This window comes from Hakea prostrata, chromosome 4, assembly GCF_041222555.1.
Source record: "Hakea prostrata isolate BN-2017 chromosome 4, UWA_Hpros_2, whole genome shotgun sequence".
Taxonomy (NCBI): domain Eukaryota; kingdom Viridiplantae; phylum Streptophyta; class Magnoliopsida; order Proteales; family Proteaceae; genus Hakea; species Hakea prostrata.
Window position 1 is genome coordinate 38,558,445 of NC_142603.1, and position 21,158 is coordinate 38,579,602.

Genomic DNA, 21,158 nt, shown 5'->3' on the forward strand with positions numbered 1-21,158 from the left:
AAGTCTTGTATGAGGTTCCAAAGTTCAAGCAATAAAACCATGAAATTTCATCGTTTAAGATAGAAATGCTTTATAATTTTCAAAGCCAAACAAATTTGGATTTCTCATTTCAGATTTTAGAAAATTTAATGTGTTATACAAGTATTCCATGTGAGGGTAAGAATGTTTCCCAGCTACAAAGACCATAACCCTGTTTCCCACTTCAATCCAACTACATGCAGGCATCTTCTTTACCCCTTGCTTCACCAATGCTTTCCGCACATCCTCTGCTTCCTTCCATTGTCCACTTGCACAATACAAGTTTGACAGTAGCACATAGCTAGCATCTCTGAGGTTCTGTAATCATCAAATCCTCTCCCACTTTTGTCCCAAGCTCCACATTTCCGTGCGCAACATATGCGCCAAGAAGAGCTTCTTGTGAGCTAGTCTTCATGCTCACTGTTCTTGAATATTCCTCAACCATCTCTGTTGCTTCTTCCAAGAACCCAGCCCGGCCAAGCATGCCCACCATGCATGTTATGTGATCTGCTTCATGAACAAGTCCATAATCTGATTGCATTGATTTGAAAAACACCAGGCCTTGCTCTATTAGCCCGGAGTGGTTACAAGTCATTAACAATCCAATGAAGGTCACCTTATCAGGCCTTACACCAGAACCCACCATCTCTTCATAAAGCTTTACAGCTTCAAAAGCCTTACCATGCAGGCCAAACCCAAATAGCATCGCATTCCAGGAGACCAGATCTTTGTTGATTATATCAAGAAAAGCTTGCCATGATCCTTCTAAGTCACCACACTTGGTGTACATGTTTACCAAGCCATTGCCAACATAGGTGAAGGAATGAAACCCATGGCGGAATAAAGAGCCATGTTCCATCCCACCACACCTGAGAACTCCCAAGTTAGAACACGCATGAAGGAGAGCCCCAAATGTGAAGTCATCGGGTATGGTTAAGATTCCTCATCATATCAACAAAGGAACCAATGGCCTCTTCTCCGTGCCCGTTCCTTGCATACCCTGAGATCATAGCTGTCCATGATATAACATTTTTCTCAGGTGACTGCCAAAACATAGCTAAAGCAGAGTCGATGTCTCCAACCTTCATGAAAGCATCGATCATTGCATTCCAGGAGACCTGGGTTCTAGTCCTGGCAGATGCAAAAGCCTTCACAGCATCGTGCAAGAAGCTTAGTTTGGCATAAAGCTTAAAACTGAGTTGTTAGCTTCCAGTGCGGAGCTACACCCGCTTTTGATGATACAACCATGCACCATTATTCCGTAGCTAAGCACTGCAACTTCAGCACAGGCGTTCATGAGGCCAGTGAATGTGCAGATGTCAGGCCGGCAACCAGCTCGTTGCATATCGTTGAACAAGCTCAAACACAATTCGATCTCCCCACAACGAGCATAACCAGCTATCAATATATTCCATGCAAATTCCCCCCGTGTGGGCATTGTATCAAATAGCTCATGGGCACTAACGAGATAACCGGCTTTAACACATGCAAATAAGGCGGAGCACCACGAAACCTCACTCCTGAGGTTCATCTCATTAAATACTTCAACTGCACAGCACGGAGAGTGACATTTTCCGTACATGTCTCTAAGCGAATTGCAGACGGGCAAATAAGATTGGTAGCCCAGACCAATAACGAGAGCGTGAATCTTCTTTCCATAAAGGAGTTCACCGGCATTTGTCGAAGCACTCAGAGTGGCGGTGAACGAGAAATGATCAGGCATCAAATGTGCAACAACCCTCATGTGGGAGAAAAGAGAGAGGAGAGGGCTTCTTGGGAATGATCCGACTGGGAATACCCAACAAGCATCGCATTCCAAGCAATAATATCTCTATGCGGCATTTCATCGAACAGCTTTCTCGCACAATCAACCCACCCCGATCTCGCAAGCGCGTAGACTGTAGACGTAGTGCAAAACAAGCTTGAACGCATGTCATTCTCTTCGGAGATTCATCATATGGACGCAAGAGCTATGTCAGTCAAGCGACTTAGGCCATATATCTATGAGTCCACACTAAGGTTCGTGAAATAGAAGCCGGAAGTAAAACTTGATTGTCTTTTCTGTTGGGTTATGAAAAACCCACCGAATAGACTAATCAGCAAATAAGAAAAAAGAAGAACACAAGAATTTACGTGGAAAACCCTTAAAGGGAAACAACTACGGGCAAGAGAGAAAACTCCACTATAGATAAAGAAATATACAAGAGGGAAGATTTTGAGATGAATTACATGTGGAGGGGGAAGTATCCTTTTATAGCCTCTCCCCATCCTACCTTCTCCCACATCTACTCGAACTGGGACTAAAACTCTTAACAAACTCCCACTTATTTATGATGTGGGATAACAACTCATACTTCTACTAGATGTGGGACTAAGACTATACAACAATCTCCCACTTGGAGATTAGATTGAGAACCAATTAATCTCCACATCATTTTCTATCTTGCCACCACCATGCTGTCTACGTCTCTGTCAAGCCATACAAGGATCTGTATCAAATGAACTTGTCAGTGTTGATTGCCTTTGTCAATGCATCTGCTAGGTTCTCTTTCGTGTGGATCTTCTACATATCCACCCTTCCATCTTCCACCACTTCACGAACAAAATGATATTGTACTTCTATGTGTTTTGTCCTAGAATGAAAAGCTGGATTCCTTGCAATGTGCAAGGCACTCTGACTGTCACAATACAAGAGAATCTTCTCGTGTTTGTGCCCAAGTTCTTCCATGAATCTTCTTATCCAGATTGCTTCTTTACAAGCTTGTGTAGCTACCATATACTCAGCCTCTGTTGTAGACAGTGCTACAACTGTCTTGAGTTTAGATACCCAGCTCACAGCTCCTCCTGCAATTGTAAACACATAGCCAGTAGTGGATCTCCTTTTATCCAGATCACCTGCAAAATCAAAATCAACATATCCTCTGACAATAAATTCAGATCCTCCATAACATAGAGCAGCATCCGAGGCTCCTTTAATGTATCTTAGGATCCTCTTCACTATAATCCAATGCTCTTGTCCTGGATTCGCCATATGTTGACTAATTACTCCCACTACATGTGCAATGTCCGGTCTTGTACATATCATAGCGAACATCAGACTTCCCACTGCTGATGCATACGGTACTCAAGACATCTCCATCCTCTCTACTTCATTGCTAGGACACATACTTGAGGATAACTTGAAATTAACAGGAAGAGGAGTAGAAATTGGCTTACAGTCTTGCATATTGAAGCGGCGCAAGACTTTCCTTAAGTAACTCTTCTGAGATAGCCAAATCTTCCTATTATTTCTGTCTCGGTGAATTTGCATCCCTAGAATCTTCTTTGTGGGTCCCAGATCCTTCATTTCAAATTCCCTAGCCAACTGAGCCTTTAATTCTACGATCCGATCTTTGTTGGGGCCTAACACCAACATATCATCGACATACAACACTAAAATGATGAAATCATCATCACCAAACCTCTTGTAATCCGCACAAGGGTCTGAAGCAAGTTTGTTGTATCCAAGGCTCAATATGAAGGAATCAAATCTCTTAAACCAACATCTTGGCGCCTGTTTTAAGCCGTATAGAGATTTGTTCAACCTGCAAACCAAACTCCCCTTTTCTGGTTCTTGAAAACCTTCTGGTTGGAGCATATAGATTTCTTCTTCAAGATCTCCATGAAGAAATGCAGTTTTTACATCTAACTGCTCAAGATGTAGATCAAACGTAGCACAAAGTGTCAGAAGTATCCAGACAACTGTAAGTCGAACCACTGAAGAAAAGATTTCTATGAAATCGACACCTTCTTTCTGAGCATATCCTTTGATCACCAATCTTGCATGATACCGCTCTACTTGATCATCACTATTTCGTTTGATCTTGTAAACCCATTTGTTACCAATGGGCTTCCTTCCATGCGGTAAAGATACAAGCTCCCACGTCTTATTCTTATGAAGAGCTTCTAGTTCTTCCTGCATTGCTGTCATCCAAAGTGACGCTTTTGAGCTATCAATCGCTTCTTTGCATGTTGATGGCTCTCCATCTTCTGTTAGAAGACAATATGCAACATTGCTCTCCATAATATAATCAGACTGCTAGGTTGGTGTATATCTTTCACGAGTTGGTCGTCGAACTTCTACAGTTGTAGACTGAATTGGTACTTGTTCCTCATTTTCTGATTCTGCTCCAGAAGAATTTTCTGGATTGGACTTCTCTTCCTCCTGAACTGTTGTACTCTCCGGAATTTCTATTGAAATGCTACTCTCATCTTCCTTCTGCAGCTTATCTTCTACAAAAATGACATCTCTGCTAATGACGACCTTGTGGGGAGTGGGATCCCACAGTCGATACCCCTTGACTCCATCAGCATATCCCAAGAATTTGCATTTTCTGGATTTTGGATCCAACTTCAAAATTTCTTGGGAATGATACATCACGTACACAGGACTCCCAAATGTGTGCAGGAGTGAATAATCAACTAGCTTGCCAGTCCACATCTCCATCGGTGTCTTCAGATCAATCGATCTTGTTGGTGATCGATTAATCACGTAGCAGGCAATGTTTATTGCTTCTACCCAAAAGGACTTAGCCATACTTGCAGTTCTTAACATGGCTCTCGTTCTTTCGAGTAGAGTTCTATTCAACCGCTCCGCTACTCCATTCTGTTGAGAAGTGTAAGCCACCGTGAGTTGTCTCTTGATGCCTTCTTGATTACAAAACTCAAAGAAGTCATCCCCTGTATATTCACCGCCATTGTCCATTCTGAGGCACTTGATTTTCTTCTCAGTTTCTCGATCAACTTGCGCTTTGAATGTTTTGAAAACTGAAAACACATCTGACTTTTTCTTGATAGGAAACACCCAACATCTTCTAGAATAATCATCAATGAAAGATACAAAGTACCTTGCTCCTCCCAAAGATGTAACAGGTGCTTGCCAAACATTAGAATGAACTAATTCCATAATACTTTTACTCCTGGAAGCAGATGCATTGAAATTCAATCTATGCTGCTTACTTGTAACACAGTGCTCACAAAAGGGTAATGAAACCTTTGTGAGGCCCGGGAGTAATTTCCGTTCGGCGAGAACCATCAACCCTTGCTCTGACATGTGGCCCAATTTTTGATGCCACACTTTTGTCATCTCTTCCGCAGTACCGGTTGATGCAACTGATGCTTTTGCCTCCAGACACGTTGCTTCTATTAATTTGTACAAATTTGCAGCGCCCTTTCAGCCTTCATTACAACTAGCGCTCCTTTGACAATCCTCATCATTCCATTTTGGATGCGGGTGTTGCACCCAATTTCATCTAACTGTCCCAAAGACAATAGATTCTTCTTTAGGCCCTTCACATGCCCAACATTTTGAATAGTGCGTGTCATACCATCATATATCTTCAATTTGATAGTGCCAACTCCAGCAATCTCCAAGGCATGATCATTAGGTTCATAAGTGTGAAGACCAATCTCTAGAGATGGTCAGTGTCATATGTGCTCCGAATCCAAGATCCAAGCATCAGTGAGCTCCAATCTATCATGTTGGATTATGTTGTTGTTTCGCTGTAAAGAATCTCTTCTTTAGCAACACACCCTTGCGATGTGATACCAATTTTGTTGTGAAGTGATTTGGCTTCATACAATTTGATGAGGTGATCCCAAACCTCCTTAGCAGTTTTCTTCTCTTCTACACCTGCTAAAATATCATCAGATAATGCCAGATGCAAATTGGAAAGGGCCATTGCATCTATTCTGTTTCACTTTTCGTTATCTGTGATCTCCGCCAGCTGAACACTGATGGCTTCCAGGCAGTTATCTTTTATCAATAATGCCTTCATCTTCATTTTCCATAATGAGAATTTTGTGTCGTCAAACTTGCCGATGTGGATCTTTGCTGCCATTGCTTCTATCACGAACTATTTTTTACTACAGAATAACTCCCACTATTTCACGTGAAAAGTATCTCCTCAAGTTACTTCCAACTGGTATATTGTTGAACCAAAGTACACCAGGAAAATTTCCAGGAAAGACTGGAGGGACACAAATGGTCCGCTTAAATACCAGACTCCTTAGACAAAATTTTCTTAGACATGCACTTAATCACCCAATATACCTTTCCAGGATACCCGAAAAGAAAACAAACACCTGAATAATGACTTCAAAAAATTTCTGCAGCACCTCCGTAGGATGAAAACAAAACCTTGCTCTGATACCACTGTTGGGTTATGAAAAACCCACCGAATAGAACAATCAACAAATAAGAGAAAAGAAGAACACAAGAATTTACGTGGAAAACCCTTAAAGGGAAACAACCACGGGTAAGAGAAAAAACTCCACTATAGATAAATAAATATACAAGAGGGAAGATTTTGGGATGAATTACATGTGGAGGGGGAGGCATCCTTTTATAGCCTCTCCCCATCCTATCTTCTCCCACATCTACTCGAACTGGGACTAAAACTCTCAACAAACTCCTACTTCTCTATGATGTGGGATAACAACTCATACTTCTACTAGATGTGGGACTAAGACTATACAACATTTTCTGTCGATAGTCTCCGGTGGTGTTGGGTGGGCCTTTAGGGCTTCAATGTATGGTCAGGATTTAACGATGATAATGGGCCTTATGGATAAACTGGGCTTGATTTGCCTTGTTTGGGCTAATTGTGTTTTGCAGTTATGTTGTTCATACAGTTTTGTATTGCGAGCGTAAGACCACAAGACATGCTAACAAATTGGATAATGGATCTCTAAAGGTTTGATTTGAATGATAATGAATATCTCAAGAGAAAAAGATAGACAAAGGAGTACGTCACTTGATCTCAAAGAGAAAACCTCCATCTTTTATCTTACAACGATGGTAGGTCTTACAATCGAATCTTGAGGTTGTAGAAGGAAGATTACGCATTGCTACAGAGAAACAAATGGTGTATCAGTTTTTTTAGCAAAATCTGTAGCCAAGAAGCGAATGTTTATTCCTATTCAAGCATGGCCGGCAGGAATTGCTAGAGCTAGAAGGGGATATACTGTGTTGACCCTGTTTCAGGTTTGTTGATTAGGAAGTCGACTAAATTGGGTGGTTGATGTGATCACATAAATGTAACCAGCTTGTACAGTATTTTTTTCTTTGATTAATACTAATGATGGGGGGTTAGTAAAGTGGTTAAAGGCCCAACCTCCCTAAGGGAAATCTTGGGTTTGCACCATTTGGCGGCATTAATTAAATAAAAGCTCCCTTGTCTATAATACTATGTATTTATTTGATAATTGTTTTTTAAAAATGTTTTATTCTTTATTTTTCCAAGAATGATCTAGTCTCGCTTTAATCCTATTATAATGGGCATAATAGGAATAGGTCAAACATTCAACCTTGACCTTAACCTAACGTTGACCACCATAATGAAATAATTAATTCGGAATTTCATTATTCTTATCCCATAGTTTTCAAAATTTTCTTATAGAATGTTTAGGTCAAGTTAGGCTATGGTTGGTTAAAAACGCAAATGTAACCTTAATTCAAGGAGAGAATATTCTGACCTTGTCTTGCCCACAAGGCCAAAATTTTAATGTTTGGACCATCAAAACTAAGCATTCATTTGAATTATTAACATGCATTATAAATGGAGAAAATTTTCTTATACAAGGCCTGAGCCTTCCATAAAACCCAATTGACTTCACTATCAGTAAAAGCAATATACCATTTGGGAAGTAGTGCTGACGGAGTCTAGATCTTCTACCCATTAAGGTAAAGGTTTGTTTCCCTCATATATTTCCACCATATAGTAGGAATGGGGTCCGTGTGGGACTAATGGAAGTTCTTTCTTAGATTCATTAGTCAACATTCAAAATTAAACCCGACTACCACTGAGTGATAGAAAAGTGTGAATGAAGCATAGAGTCACAGACCTTCACTTTAACAAATAGAAGATCCAGACTCGAGCCTGTAGGCCATAGCCAAAGTGTTGGACACTAATACACACGGTCAAAGAGGGTCGAGGGACCGTTTCCAAGTCTAAATTAATAGAAAAATAAAGCTCATACTTAACTTTGTCCTTGGATCGATCACTTAAATTTCTAACCCATCACACACGAAGAACAGTGTCCTATCCTCAAGTCTTCTCAGATGTGGTTGGCCACTCCTTTTTCAAGGCTCCATCTTCAATCTTCGAGAGAAATTGGTGTAGTCCAATGCCATCCAATATTCTAAAAAACTGTCAATGCAGGGTTAGTAGAGTGGCAAGATCCATACTTCTCATTGGAGAGGTCATGGGTTTGACCATTGTGGACAACAAAGCTCCTCCATGAGGATGTAATCGAGGTGTGCGCAAGCTGGCCCGGATGAACCTCAGATACTAAAAAAAGGAAGAAGAAAAAAAATTCCAAAAAACTAATTTACAACCAAAACTAAGAAGTAAAAGAAGCTGACAGTGTGAGAAGATTACTTATAGAAGAAAAAAAAAAAGAAAAAAAAAAGAAAAAGAAAAAAAAAAGGCGAATGTGCAAATATACTAACTGTTGTACTCCTTAAATCGCCTACAAAAAGAAAGGTGAAGGAGAAAAAAGGAATGGTCTGACGAAGCTCTAAAACCTGAAACCTGCAAAGCATTAGGAAGACGATTAGTTAAGTTGTTCAATGTGTTTTTTTATCACTATTACAAAGAAGAAAGTGACTAAATGGGAAATTACTGCACTTGACAAAGTTTCATTGGTAATTTCATGCATCTCCTGTCAACTTAGTGATCTGACATAAAGATTAATTAGATATTCCAACATTAACATATATAATGTCACAGAAAATTCAGGTGCAATGGATTAACTTACAAGTCAATGAAGCCATTCGCAACTGGGGCATACCCCTCAGCTAAATTTTAGATTGTAGAATTTAAAGGTCAAAGAGAGGTACAAAGTTGCATCGATTGGTATCGATTTTGATGGTGATTAATTCTCAATTCAATACTAGATAACAAAAACTCTCATTGGAGGATTATGGCCTTTCCCCTCCCGTCTCTCCGTCACCAATAAGATGCTTTGTCTCTATTGTTTATTTCCATTCGTTCCTCGCTTCCTCTTAGTTTCCGTCTAGATTCTAGGAAAGAGGACAATCTTAATTTTCTAATCGAGATAAAGATGACTCTAAAGGGAAACTCGATATAAGGAGGGAAATACTTATTTCTTCTCCTCGGTCCTCACCTCAAAGCCTTGTCAGCTCCTTCTCTTTTCCACCCTTAAAAGCGTGGTGACATTGAACTTCTTAAGTAGGGGATAGAAAAAGATTCAAGCCAGTTGCTGAGAGTAACTCCTCAAGAAAACAAATACCCTTCACATTTTTGTGAGGTTTGGTCACGCACACTCTGTGAAGAAAGTGTATGCTGTGCTTCTCCAAAACAATCCAAGCATAGAATGGGGGCACCAACTATAGCATAAGCTTATCGCTTCTCACACTGGTGAACTCAACAAGTGATATTGCCCTTCATTAGCTTGCTAGAGTTGGTCCGTGCTTCCATAGCCGAATTTCTCATTGAAAATATTCTTCCATGGCCTTCTCATGATCCTGACATTGAAAGTGGAAATAACTCAGAACCCATAAATAGAGCAACAAAACTTGCTCGTGAGAAAATAAGGATGAGAACTACGAGCAAAACAAAACTTGCTCGTGAGAAAATAAGGATGAGAACTAGGAGCAAAACAAAACTTGCTTGTGAGAAAATAACGATGATAACTAAGAGCAAAAACATACCTTTGCATGAAGCCGTTCAAAGACATGATTTTGTGCAGTGAAAGAAGTTGATTAGGGTAGACTCTGAATTAGGGCATTCCAACTATGATGCTGATGGGGAAGCTGCGGAGTCTCCAATCTACCTGGTTACTAGAGATGGACACGTAGACATAATCGACCAATCTTTCACACTTGCCCATCTACTGCTTATGTAGGACCAAAAGGTTAAACGCCTTTACATGCAGCCATTGTTGAGGCAAATCTAGGTATATTTGCAATTTTATTACTCCTCTTTCTCTCCCAACCTTCCTATTTTAAGAACTCTTCCAATTCTGATTGCCAATAATGCTAGATGTGGTGAAAATACTCTTCAAGAAGAAAGAGAACTTGTGAATAAGGTAGATGAAAATGGAAGGATTGCTCTCCACTATGCAGCGCTTCTAAAAGTTGGGACAACAAGGTAGTAGAGCTGCTACTAAGGCCGGATGGTACTTCTAGTGCATATCAACTAGATAAAGATGGTCTCTCAGTACTTCACATTGTTGCTCTTAAACCAAGCATTAGTATACTCTAGGATCTCATCAAATGGTGCTTAGACTAGGGGCAAACCCATGATTCAAAAGTGTGGGGCTGAAGAATAAAAGTCCAAATAACCTTCCCGTTGGGAATTACTAATGCTTATTTTGTAGGGCCCGCACATTTAAAAAAATACGTAAATTATTGATAATAATATATATATTTTTTTAACAAATAGACATTTTATTCACAATATAAAATCAAATAACAAAATTGCAAAAGAAATAAAGAAACAAATAGTATAAAATTACATAAAAAAAAATAGAAAAAAAAAAGAAAAAAATAGAAATGATGAATAAATTGAGAAAGAGAAAAAGTACCTCATTGTGGAGAAGATTTTTTTTCCTATTTTTCCTTAACCCACACTTATAGAAAGGGAAGACAATAAATAAGAAGAGAATATGAGAGAGGAGAGAATAAATAGGAATTGAGGAGTTAGTTTCTAATTAGGAATGACATTTTGAATATCTAATATGATTTTTTTTTTCAAAAATTTCCTTTAACCCACATTTAATTGAGAGAGAAGAGAGGGAAAAATAAATAGGGATTGAGGAACTAGTTTTTAATTAGGAATGACATTTATACCCATTATATTACTTTTAAAAATTGTTATCAATATTGGGGGGGGAAATAGTGACATTTCACATGTGAGAAGAGAAAAAGCTGAAGAAAAATAAAGGAATTAGTATAAAAACTAGAAAAATTAAGGAATTTATAACAAATTTTAAAAAATCCGGGGGGCACTCTGCAGTCCGCCACAGCTCCCCGTGACTCCGTGGAGTCTGTACACAAAAGGGGTTGCAGTGTTCTTCATTTTGCTGTAATGAGGAAGGATTTTAAGAAAATCAGGTTTGCTTTATAGCAAGTAGAACTAGAGGAGCTTGGTCCAAGTGGTACGCAGCTTGGTCCGCTTAAGCAAGGTTCTGGTATCGAAACCTTGTGGATGCAAAAAATTCCCACTGGGAGACTCACCCACCACACCCAGGTGTGCGACCCGGGTCGAACACCGGATTAGTCAGGGCAAAGCCTTGAAAACCGGGGTTGGCAACAAAAAAAAAAAAAAAAAAGAACTAGAGGACTACGTAAAAGCTGGATGACTAGGGGAACACCCCATTTCATCTTGCTGCAAGACAAGGGTCCCTTGAGATTATGAAACTATTTATTTCAAATAGAAGTATACGCGTAGGCACTACGAACAAAAAGGGCGAGACAGCTGATTTTTGCCTCCATCACTTGCAAAGCCACAATAAAGGAGAGCCTTTCTTCACTGTGAGTCCTTTTTTTGTCTTTTCAAAGTCTTGCCACCAAGTCTATTTTGTTAGGGTTTATATTTGTCCATTTGGTTCTAATTTACCCTACGTAACATAAATGTAACAGCTCCTATTGAAATTTCATGTTCTTGTTGCAGAGTGGTTGGTGTCATTTCATGACTTTTAACCTACGACAACACTTTGCCATTAGAGGAGAAGAAAAATGGACAATAGGATTGAATGAGGAGCACCACACTCTGATCTAAATTGGCAAGAGGAAGTTGCAGCAGCGGCAACAAAATTAGAAACTAGATAGTGGCAAGAAAAGGTAGTGGGACAAAGCCTCCAAATAGTAGCATATCCCTTGTTGCCACAATGACCTTTGCTGCTGCTTTTCAAGTCCCTGGTGGATACGATAGCAGTAGAAAGCCTATACTATGGAAAGACACACACTTCCAAAAGTTTTTAGTGCATGATGGTAAAGCCATGGCTTTATCTATATGCTCTTTGATGCTTAAGTTTGGAGCACCAGCCGTTGGCCACAAACTTTTTTCTTTCTCATTGATATTGACTAGGCCTCAAAAGCAATATTATCATCGAGTCTTTACTATTTCCTTTCCAATAGTTGGATCTCGATATTGGTGTCTGATTGTCTTTACATTCTTGGTCTTGTACTTCTTTTCTTTAGGAACAAGTTCAAGAGTTGATGTTTGTCAATTCTAAAACGAAAACATAGTTTATGGCATAAATGATAAAGGCCAAATAAAAAAAAATCAGGATTCTTACAGTACTAAGAGTAGGCCTAAGTGAAAATGCTAGCGGTAAGGGTTTGTAGGGACAGCTTGTATCAAGCTTTGCTAAATATATTTAGTCATTGTTTTGGTAAAGCAAATATCATTCCAAAGCAAAGGAAGAAAACAGGTTAACAAGGCTGGAAACTGGCACCTAGTCCCCTTGCTGAGGTAACTACCTCCCTGCTAGTGAATAAGCAATAAAGTTGCATTTCCTGGAATAAAAGAGAAATCAAGACAAAATTAATAAGAAAGAGAAGCAATTAATATCTATCATGAAAGAAGCTATTAATGTCATCATCTACAGTATTTAATCAACTCATGACATTCACTTCCCACCCACAAATAATCTATCCCCCTTCGCTGCGACTACTAGGAGACCTTCTCTAATGCCCGAAGCATCTCCTTCTATTGGGAAATAGAAAGAGAATGGAACCAAAACAAAAACAACCATTTCCCTTTTGTTTTCTCTTAAGACTAGACCCGGCTAGACAAAGAAAAATAAAACAGCTAAAGGGAGGTCGAGACTAATTAACTCTACTTGACGTAACCGGTAAAGAAAATCATGGAGACAGATAGACATTATATATCACAGTGTTTCGTACAAAAAAAAAATGTTGTATATATATACATACATATAGATTGTGGTGTTGGTCCACAATTTCTGTTTCCAAAAAAAAATCCATCTCAAAAAAGGAAAAAACACCCAAAATTACTGGTACTCCCATTAGTTTCCCAATATTTTTGAGCAAATAATAGTATGATAAGTATAGTCTGAAAATTCTAACTTTTGACTACCTGTGAGACAAGTCAAGTCGAAATCTTGGAAAATTCTATGAAAAATTATATCAATTCAACCATTTTTTTTTATTTTTAATGAAAAATGACCAAACTCGATCATAAATTGGTTGAGTCGCCCAAATCAAGTCAAAATTTTGGAAAACATAGTAAAAAGTTACATAAAATCAATAAGGTGCAATATAGTCAATATCTTCTCCTGATCCATTATAAATTTGGCATGTCATAAGTGGTAATTAAATGAAGACCTCATTGGTAAGCTACCAATCCCGATAATCCTCCTTGGCAAAACTCTGGTCTTATGCAACCAATAGTAATACCAATAGCAGTAACCCCCACATACAAAAAAAATTTAGTGTTGGGGACAGTCAATTGGAGTCACTCTACTTGATGGTCCACATATCTTTGAACCCCTCGCCTCATTGATATGCCATTGAGTGTAGGACGAGAAGACAAATGAATCATTGGATGACTGAGTGAGGAAATATATAAGGGAAGTAGAAGCAGCAACAACAACATCAGATCAACTGCAATTCTTTCCACCATTGGAAGGTGTTTCATGCTAATATAATTGTTAGAACAAACACCATGAAATCACAAATTGAAAACAGAAAGAAAATGAATGAACCCATAGAGATTAAATGTGGTTCATATATCAATGTAGTGTGCTACATCCAAGGATGAAGAAGAAGAAGAACTTTCTACTATGTAAAAGAAGAAAACAATGGAGATCTTTCAACCAATCACTAGAATTGTGCTACAAGGCCTCTTCCCCAAAACTATAAAGTGAAAATTTACAAATCTCTCAATGACCTTGTAGGTGAATATAAGGTGCATATATAGAGAAATCAATCAGGTAAACAGGTTGATCCATTAAGTCGGGTTATACCGTACCAACCAAAGTCTGAAGTCCATCATTGATCTCTTGAAACAAGTCAGATATGACAGTGCGAGTACATCTTCTAAGTCAGGTACAAGAATTTGGGTCACAACATAATAAGAATTCATCATCAAAACCTACAAATTGAGACTAAAAGTGATTGTTAAAACTAAGCCAAATTGTTTTTGTTATTGTTTTCAATGCAAAAATTACGTTTAGTTTGCTTGGATTCAGTTTCAATTTTAAATTGATAAACCATTTTTTTGAACCAAATACAATGCTCACCCCAAAAAAAATAAAAATCCAATTAAAAAGAAGGTTATCCCTGTAAATTTTTTGTTTTGGCCAATGATCATCAACCATGTGAAGATCAAAGACCTCATACTCGGATATATCATATAGATATATATATACGAAGAAAAGATTGAGATATTGACATAAAGTGCTTTAACATACCATATATATACTAGTAAAAACACACGTGCAAATGCACATGGAAGTTTTGCTCTTAATGTAGGTTTTGCTCTTAATGTAATTAAATTGAAGCAAAGTATAGATTTTTTAATGATGCGTAATTTGACTTAAATAATTTTTAGCTCTACTTAAGTTTCTTTTTTTTTATTAATAGAAATTATTAGAAGAAAAGATTGAGATATTGACATAAAGTGTTAGAAGAGAGCTAATATGGGAGTTAAATATTGTACAATCTCAATAATCAATTGAACGTGGTTGTCCGCATTGTTTCTATTCCATTTTGGGATAGTTGCTAATATTAGCCAAAATAGAAACACATTTGGCAGGACTATTAACCCATTTTGCCATATCCATTAACTTGGTTCAGGAGGAACCAGCTTCAAACTCCGCATCCATTCACATAAGCTTGGATCATCGAAGTATAGAAAACTGCTCTTCAGCTTCGCCCTCTGTTCGATAGTCAATGTCTGGAGCTGTGGGAATCTTGGTTCCTGAAAATCAAAGGTCACAAGAATCAAATTAACTTTAATCTTCAAGGCTATTTATGGCATTTTCACAACATTCCTCTTTTCATCAAGTTGATATATCACATTAGAAACTCCTTGGATGATGTTGACGAAAAAGAAAAAAAAAAAAATACTCCTTGGATGCAAAAGCAAAACTTCATTAAACATCAACCAAAGCAAGTACCATACCTAACCGGAAAAAAAAAAAAGCAAAACTTCATTTGGCTCATGTACATGATGAATTTGCAAGCCAATTGGAACACTGAACTACTGAACAGAAGATATAAGCAACCGTCAGTAATCAGCAGATAATACTGCTACCAACCATGAATTGCTTGATGCTTTTCCACTCCAATTTCTTCTAACAACTGTACCAAGAAGTGCCAGAGGAAAGGAGATGAAAGCCCAAATTACAAACACAACCACCATCGTCCCAAAGGGAATAGCAGCTAGGGAACCATAGAATATAGCAATTGTGTTAAGGATGAAACCAATGCCAAAGCACATGAAGGGGAAAAGGGATGCCGTGAGGATCATCGATTTTATCCAGTATTTTCCTGGGAAAATTAAGAAAAAGCAAACAGAAGTATTAAATTTCTCATTTCCAATATGGGAAAGAATATCATCTAAATGGTTGGCTAGAAAAGATAAGTATTCCTAAATCCAACAGAAAAGTAGGCAGCCTTCAAAAAGAACCAAGGAAGATGGATGAGAAACATACCGCCACTGCGCGAATATAATCCATCTGTTACATAACCCAAAATAAATCATGTAAGAGCCTAACACACTATAAAAGTTGTGATAACTGCTCCTCGCCTGATACACACAAAACATAGAAGAGAATGAAATAAACAAACTATTACCATAAATGAGAGAGGATAATATCACAAAAGAAGGTAGCAAGAGACTTGAAAATGGAAAAACTAATGAAATCATTAAGTATATCACAGAAAGTGCCCAGCATGGTAGATAGATTAAAATCAATCAAATATATATAAAGATACACCCAGTTTGTGTCTTCGGTCACCACAGCCCACTTCCCCTTTTTCATTTCCCAAAAACTCACCCGAAAAAAGGAAGAAGAAGAAGAAATACCAATTAAAAGACAGCACAAGAAGGGCAGTTACCCCCACACACTGACCATATCCAAGCAACACTCTGAGCCAAACCAAGATCTAATTTGCTAAAGCTGAGGTCTCTAAGTTCAAAGAATGCTCACAGCAGTCCAACTCCCCCAAAGAATTCACTTTTTTTTAAGGGCCTATTTGGTTACATGAGTCTGGAGATTTCAAATCTATGGAGTCATAATTTTTAAAAATAGATGTTTGGTTGTGGAATGAAATTTGTGGATTCATCCTAAAAAACTATTTGATCGACGTGATTTTTGTGAATGTAGAAATGTATAGATTTTTTGAAATCTCTGGATTTCACCCCTTACCCATAAATCTACAGATTCACGTTTCTAGTGTAAAATGGTGAATCTTTAGATTTCATGAATCTGGAGTTTACAACCAAACGGGTATAATTCTCTGATTCATGAATCTAGAGATTTGAAATCTCTAGATTCAAGTAACCAAACAGACCCTAAAGTAAAAAATAAAAAAAACCCTTCTTGTCTTGATTCACATTATTAGTATCAAGGAAATTCTTCAGCTTCACATTCTTGTAAATTAACGTGGCAAAACCTAGCCTGGCCATAATCATTCTGGAAACGTTAAAAATGTTTGAATTCATCACAATGGGATCTTTCAAATTTCCAAAGACCTTGTTGCTTAGAAAATGCCCAATATATGTGACCTTCACTGCATTGCAGCCAACCCCACCTTGGTGGGTAGTCAAAAAATTCAGCACTGCAAAAATATAACATCAAATTCAATCTGCTTTGGGTTTGCATATAGAGTCGGCCAAAACCAAATTCCACATGGATGCAAATCAATTCCAACCAGAGGCCATCAGATGCATTCTATACATGAAGACAGAGAAAAGAGAGAGCGAGAGAGAAAGAGAGGCAAAAGAACTGGAAAAAGATGAAGACATGATACTCTTAATTAGCATATCAAATAACGTAAACATAAATAAGCGTACAATTCATCAAAGCCAGGAATGACAACATACCCGACATACAACATTCCAATGATTGCCATCATGAAAGATAACCAAGCCAGATCGTCATCTTCCCGAGCGTATTTTGCTTAGTCATTTCTCAGAGTTCTCATTAAAATCATTGGCACCAAGCCAGTGAGGAAGATAACCATCATGAAAGAATTGAAAATGGAGAACCAGTGAATCTGTAAATAGAAAAATAAAATAAAATCATTCAACAATCAGAATCTATTGTAATTATGTAAATGCAAAGAACACAACAATCACAAGATTTGTAACTGTTAATCTGGCTGGTTATACTTATGCAATCATCTAGACAGTCTTCAACAATCTGAACATTAAAATTAGCAATAAATTACCCCAACGGGAAGAAAATAAAGATTACTGGTGTAGTAAATGACCATTAAATAACCAAATTTCCCAATGACTACATGAAAAAGAATGTACCAACAAGAAACATTATCAACCTGGTGTTCAAAGAAAGGATAGTCCAGATAAATGTCAAAACGTCGAGCAAAAGTAACATTTGTTGGAATCCTTTGACAGAATATGTCAAATCCAGATTCTTCCCTGCTTCCAGAGGTTTAAGCTTTATCCTGAGTGAGATTGACATGAATAATCTGGAAGAGAAAATATTTTTTGAAAATTAATGTCACAGTCAATTCCAAGCAAATCCAACGGATGAACAACAAAACTTTAAAATAAACCTGATCTTCGTTGTACTTGACAATAATATACTTAGGTGTATAAAGCAAATGCTTGTTATCATTGTTTCTATCAGGATGGTGCTCACCAACAAAACCTGACCATAATTGATGAGTTTAATCAGATGGCCAATGGAGTCAGATAGTAATTGAGGACTTACAAAATGAATGAAAGTGAGAAGAGTGCCTACCCCCACAAAGGCAAATCATCTGGAATTGAATGCGTCAGGAAGGAGAATCTGGATCATCACCCCCGACGGGGAGCACTCTCCCCGACGGTTTTTCCACCTCAAAAATGGTGGGGGCCACCTCTGAAAAATATTAAAAAAAACACTCCAATCACCACCCCTGGCCTCCTGTTTTTTGTGGTGCTCCCCGACGGGGTCGCTGATCCGGATTCCAGAAAGGATGCCGAGAAAAGACGGTTCAATTGAGGAATATGTCAGAACAGTAAACTCATCAGTAACCAAGAAGCAAAAAGAACCCCCCCCCACCCGAATAAAAAAATTCCTCCGAAATGAAAAGTTCATGGAGAGTTGGAGTATCGTTGCTGGAAAAGACCTAACATACCCTTGAAGAATCAAACCAATAATTACTCTCAATTGCATCCTTGAATTGCTTAACCTTTGCTGCATCAAGTTCGATCTCACATATTGAAGCATTTTCCACATTTCTGCCAAAAGGAGGAAGAAAAAAAAAAGAAGACAAATAATGTACATCCTGCTTTGAGCTCCTCAACCATCTTTAATAACAAAATTAACCAAAAACAAAACAACAGATTACATACTCTGAAACTTTATTTCAATTTGAGTGTTGATAAGCTCATATTCCCACCAAGAACCTCTCCAAGGCCACCCTATTTGTGAGCAGCATTTGTAGATGTTTGGCCAAATGGAAGGATAAAATAGTTGTACGTTTATTGTGGATTATTATAGGGCCCAACCTTGTTCACCCAGAGAGTCACCGGATCATCTAGTTGATACTGCAGGCAAAAGACCAAAACTTGTCAGGAATTTCCAAAAGGATGCAAAATGCCACCTACTCATCTCAATTACAGGCAAGTGAGTAGACTTGAACATTTCTATAAGAAGTCCAATAGTAAATAAGTTGGTCATATCACTTCAATTCACACACCATTAAGCATACCATTGACCATGATTACCATGGTCACCAGACGATCACCTTTCCCAGTTACATTTTTATGTCCTGATTATGTTTCCTTCATTGACTGGGTTCAGCCACCTTGATGCATATAACTGAATCAGGATGAAGGACACTTTCAGGTTCTGCAATATGTTCTGCAATATGCTTTTTATGAGAGAGAAATAACTTAGATTAAGATGAAGGAAATGTGAAGCATGAGATCCAGAAACTGTTCTTTGTTATTTATTAATCTAATACCCTTTTACTTCTAAATTCCCTCTGCTCTTAGTGCCAGGGAAAATTAAAGGAGTCTGGGCTGGGCTTCAAGCCACCAAGCCATTCTTGCATATTTATGGAAACACTTGGATATCTCCATTAAATGGAATGTAGCATTTAATCCATTCTCAGCCAGTTAGAGTAAGCAATTTTTTACAGATATCAAAGATTCTCAGAATTTGCACATGAATAAATAGTGGACATCACAGGTTCAATATTTTCAGATAACATTGAATTACATGAAAACAATATGAAGTAAAATCTAAGTAAAACACGAAACACGCTTGAACTGATAACTTACCTTGGTCTACAACTATAGGGTCGTAGTAGAACCCAAAAACAAGGCATCTAAATACATCTTCCCTGATTTCAGGTATTATGGAACTACAACTGATGATCATACCTTTCACAAAAACCATCTTCTCGATGTCTGGTTATATGAAATCCAAAAGCGTTAGAAGTCTTAATATGATATACAATTAACTTTGTCAGCACTATTAAAATGAAAAAAAATAAGAAAGAGAAGCTGACCAGATTTCCTCACGGAAACGGATGTTTTGAGGTTGAAAATTCGAGCTTGGATGTGCTTCTCGAATAGAAGTTTGATGCGGCTAACCAAATTCATGAGAACAATATCGAAGATTGACAGCACCTCGAGTGGGTAATGAAGTCTTGGTGTAGAGGTCGGAATTGTAGTCGTAGACATCCTGAGCATCGACATCGAGTGATTCCCCTTCCACATTAAGAATGTGATGAATTGCCCTCATGTATTTCCCCTTGGTGTGAGATGGGTGGTCTGTGAAGTTTCTAAGGAACCGGAGAATGGCAGCATTAACATCCTCTACGCTGATGTTGGTTCCCCAAACAAACATTGGAGGGCCTTCTTCCACATCGTCAGCTTCTCCACCCTCCGAAGACGGTGGTGCATCGTCCGTTGACGTGGGGGCAGCAACTGGGGTGACCCTAGAGCTGTTCCTCCTAGACCTCCTACTCTGAGTACTTGATGGGGTTGGATTCATTCATGGCACCAAATTGAAAGGGCAGTGGAAAAGGTGTGAGAGATAAGCGTCTTCGCCTTCTGCCATTATTGTTGCCACTGGAAGATGAGAAGGTGTTATTAACTGAAACTTCAGTATGAATCATACAGAGAAGAAGCCCTGCAATTGAAACCTCTCGAGAGAAGAGAGTTTCCAAAAAATAATTTGTTTACACATGCTTGCTATTATACCCATGGCATTAATCCTTTCTTCTAAACTTATGCACCTTCTCTTTGTCTCGGCCAATTAAATGATGACGCGTTTTAAGGAATTCTTTTGTTTATTTATTATTAAATTTTTTTAATATTCCAAAACTAAAAAGGGTAATGTTAAATTACTTTTTCAGGTATCCTCTTCTTCCTGGGTCATGAAAATATTTCATAAATCCTCAAAACTAACTTGGGAGTCGAAAGGAGATGGAAGGGCAGGTGGAGATGGGGGAGAGCAGTGAGTGGGGTTGAGGTGAGTCAATTTGGCATTGTTTATATCAATTTTGAAGGTTTCTTTGAAGGTAATTGATTCTCAATTCCATGCTAGACAACAAAAACTTGCATTGGAGGATTATGGCCCTTACCTTCACCCCCTCTCACCAATAAGATGCTTATCTCTATTGCTGTCTTCCATTCCTTCCCTGCTTCCTCTTGGTTTCCTTCTAGTTTCCAAGAAACTGGACATTCTTAAATTTCTTTATTGAGATGGAGATGACTTTAAGGGAAGACTTGATACAAGGAGGGGAAAGCTTGTTTTTTTCCTTCAGCTTAGGGTGTGTTTGGTAATGGGCCAATGCACAGGTTTTGGCGTTCTTTCGTTCTCATAACGCCGAAGAACACCAAAAAAGGTTTGGTAAAATGGGTCGTACTTTCATTTTTAGGAAATGAAACGATCTAATTTTCGTGTCAAAGAAGGTT

At 38.3% G+C, this 21,158-nt stretch overlaps 3 pseudogenes; 1 reads left to right on the top strand and 2 right to left on the bottom strand.

Annotated features, from left to right (window-relative positions):
- Window positions 1–54: 54 nt before the first annotated feature.
- On the bottom strand, window positions 55–1,950 carry LOC149018822 (pentatricopeptide repeat-containing protein At2g36980, mitochondrial pseudogene; annotated as a pseudogene).
- On the top strand, window positions 1,949–11,725 carry LOC149018823 (uncharacterized; annotated as a pseudogene).
- A 3,109-nt stretch (window positions 11,726–14,834) lies between these two features.
- LOC149018824 (transmembrane 9 superfamily member 1-like) lies at window positions 14,835–20,232 on the bottom strand (annotated as a pseudogene).
- Window positions 20,233–21,158: the final 926 nt, after the last annotated feature.